The sequence below is a fragment of the Colobus angolensis genome, unplaced genomic scaffold, assembly GCF_000951035.1.
Source record: "Colobus angolensis palliatus isolate OR3802 unplaced genomic scaffold, Cang.pa_1.0 Scaffold7334, whole genome shotgun sequence".
NCBI classification, from domain to species: Eukaryota; Metazoa; Chordata; class Mammalia; order Primates; family Cercopithecidae; genus Colobus; species Colobus angolensis.
The window spans coordinates 1-3,718 of record NW_012121082.1 but is presented as its reverse complement, the minus strand read 5'-3'; the positions used below and the strand labels follow the sequence as shown (position 1 = coordinate 3,718).

General features: G+C 40.1%; 1 pseudogene; it reads left to right on the top strand.

Annotated features, from left to right (window-relative positions):
• The first annotated feature begins 158 nt into the window (after positions 1-158).
• Positions 159-3,708, top strand: LOC105501656 (annotated as a pseudogene).
• The last annotated feature ends 10 nt before the right edge of the window (positions 3,709-3,718 follow it).

The window sequence follows — 3,718 nt, the reverse complement described above, 5'->3', positions numbered from 1 at the left end:
GCCACAGTGCCCTGCCAAATGTGTAGTATTTTTAATAGGATAAAGCCTACATAATTCTGTCCATAGTTCCTTTACTTAGAAATTGCTCCTTTGTTCATGTTAATCTTATGTTTATTACAGATAACGGCATATGGGTTTTTTTTTCCTGTCATGTGTAGCTGAATTGCGCAGAATTTGAAGATCAAGATGATGAAGCCAGCATTCAGTATGAGGGTTTTCGACCTGGGATGTACGTCCGCGTTGAGATTGAAAATGTTCCCTGTGAATTTGTGCAGAACTGACCCCCATTACCCCATTATCCTGGGTGGCTTGAGCAACAGTGAGGGAAATGTTGGATACGTGCAGGTGGGTCCCTTTGCTGGGTATTTGGTGCCTGAGGCTCTGTGGATTTCCCCTCCATCAATCATCTTACCCTCTCGTCCCCTCAGATGCATCTGAAGAAACATCGCTGGTATAGGAAATCCTCAAGTCCTGAGATCCAATCATATTTTCTGTAGGGTGGAGAAGGTTTCAGACCATCCCGCTCTATTATATTGAAGACCACAATGGAAGAAAAAAGATTCTAAAGTATACCCCACAGCACATGCATTGCAAAACAGCCTTTTGGGGTAAAATATGATTACAACAACTTGCTTATTGCCAAGATTACACCTTACAGGCTGCATCATTACAGCTTTGTGCTTTTCCTGTCATAAAATTCCACTCCTAAGATTTTTCTCTTTTCTGGGAGCATGGAGGTGGTTTGGAGTATATATGTAAATCTATATCCAAATGTAAATATCCATATCCAATATGTAAAACTGGAATCTAAAATTTGTGGTTTGCTATATTTCTTTTTTTCCTTTTCCTATAAGGCACTATCACTCCACAGGGAACTGGTTTCTTGGCAATACAGTCTGTCACTGGCATAATGGTAACTATCTTGGATGATTTCTTTTACAGATTGGTTTGAGAAATGTATCCTGAATGTGGGTTATTATGTACATGAGACTTTAAGTTGAAAATTATTCATTTTTAGTATTATAAAGTAAATTTCCGTTTGCTTTTAATCTTCCTACATCCTTTTCAGTAGGGTGTGGGAATAGAGGAGGTGAGGTGGAAGAATTATAATGGTCCTGAAGACGTATTCTACTTTTGTGCATCTTTTGGATTTATTTAGCTAAGCAAGTACTTAAAGAGTGTTTACCATGTGATAAGCACTACATGAGGTTGTGAGGAGCCATCAGAGACCAGCCAGACACGAGACTCCCTGCAGCCGTGCTGGGGTAGCAGTCTGTTCACTCCATTTTCATTTGACCAGCCAGGCAGGGCAAGGTTTATTGGTCCCATTTAACAGAGAAGAAAGCAGAATAATGAGTGGATGGAACCTGCCCTGGAGTTCCAAATTTTAATTTCCTAAACATTGCAACTGTATTTTTCTTTTCCATTTCATTCTAAACAGATCATTATAGTGAATTGCATTCCTCTGAAATCACTCTCGGGAGAGTACTCAAGTTGCCCCCCGCCCCCCCTTTTTTTGACTCAGAGTCTTACTCTGTTGTCCAGGCTGGAGTGCAATGGTGCTATCTTGGCTCACCGCAACCTCTGCCTGCTGGGTTCAAGTGACTCTCCTGCTTCAGCCTCCTGAGTAGCTGGAATTATAGGTTGCACCACCACACCCAGCTAATGTTTGTATTTTTAGTAGAGATGGGATTTCACTATGTTGGCCAGACTGGTTTCGAACTCCTGACCTCAAGTGATCCACCCGTCTCGGCCTCCCAAAGTGCTGGGATTACCTGCGCTCAGCCTCAAGTCACCCTTGTTAGCTTGGCTTACCAATTTTAAAGTTTTGGATTGCTTTTGTCAAACCACTGGGTTGCCAGTTCAAATGGTCTCCCTTGTTTTTCTCAGCTAATTGTAAGTAAAATTCACTTTGGTAATGTATTGTGTCACATAGAATTGAAGTTTTTCTCTGGCTGATATTATTGCTATTTTCAAATTTTGGGGTTCCCATTATCCTGGTTTTCAGATAGCTGCCACAGGAGTTGTCCTTGATCTGGATTAATCCATAAAAATTGTGAAGAAATTAAAGCTAATTGGTTTTCCATATAAAATTTTCAAGAACACTTCATTTATTGAGGTCTGTATATCCACATATTCTCATATTTATAAATGGGCATATTGTTTGAGAAAAGGAATGAAATACTTCTAAAATATGGGCCTCAAGTTTTTAGAAAAGTATTTGAAATCGTTTATAAACTTCATATTTTGTTTATTCGCTCCTTTATATTCTGTGTTACTTAAATATGCTCAAAAGAGCTATTTTTTTGAAAAGTAAACAGCTATTTAGGAATTGAAACTGTTACTCATGACTTCCATGTGAGACTGCCACAGAACTCATAATGAAAATATGTCATTTTATCCACTGGCTTTTGTTTCCTACTTTTAAAATTTGTGTTAAGAAAGGGAAAAAAATCGCAAGTTTGTCTAACCATTCAGTAGAAAAATAGACAAAGCATTTGCAGACAACTTGGCAAGGGTACAGAGAAATGGATGTACTGTTTCTCAGTATTTGGGGAGGGTGGTTTGAGCAGCATTTATTGACAATTTCATTAGTGGGGATGTTTTCATTAGAGACATAGAGTTAGGAAGATCATAAAATTGCTCTTGCAATATAAGGTAATAATACCACCAGCGTTTATCTTACTGTTATCATGTTCTAAGTGCATGCACCTGAGTAAAAGGATCTGAGCTGCAGTCCAGTCTGAGAGACACCAGCAAAGGCTGCCTAGGCCAGTTCAGTCCAGTAAATCCCTCTTCGATCTTCTCTTCCACACAGACAGCAGTGATGAGCATGCCCATGAACCCACATGATTATTTTGGGGGAAATGAAAGGGTTGTATTTTTGAGGTAGTAATTCCACTTTCAGGGGCAAATACATTTTGATTATTGTATCACCCTTCAGTGAGTTGTTTTTGTTCTTTAACCAAGCATGTATGTTTGAGGGAAGAAGTAAAGCATAAAGTATATGATTTTGTGTGTGTTTTTATCTTGCTATACCTGTAGGGAATGTTTAATTCTGCCTTGAAAGTAGCCAAATTTGAAGGTGCTGTGATTCGAACTGTCAGTGGGATAAGGGTGCAGATCAAGAAAGTGCTCTGAGCTTCAGAAAGAGCTTTCCAGGCCAGCTTTCAGGATAAGCTGCTGATGAGCGGTGAGTGTCTTGAGTAGTGTTCAGGGCAGGGTGTTACCATTCATGCTTGACTTCTAGCCAGTGTGACAAGAGGCTGGAGTCAGGTCTCTAGAGAGTTGATCAGCTCCAGCCTTAGATCTCCCAGTCTTACGCGGTGTGCCCATTCGCCTTGTGTCTGCAGTCTCCTGGCCACACCCAGTAACAGTTCTGTGATCTATGAGAATAGTTTCCTTAGCGAGCTTTCCTTTCAAATACTTTGCAACCAGGTAGAGAAGTTTGGAGTGAAGGTTTTGTTCTTTATTTCTTCACAATATGGATATGAATCTCCTTTTGAAAATGTTAAAGTAAATTACCTCTCTTTTCAGATATTGTTTTCATGCAAACTTGGTATCCTGTTTCCATCCCAGCCTTCTATAACCCAGTAGCATCTTTGTTGAAACCAGTGGGTGAGAAAGACACCTGGTCAGGAATGTGGACCACCAGCCAACTCGGGCTTAACCATGGCATCAGACTAAAGGTGAACAAGGACTCTCTGTGTAAGGTACC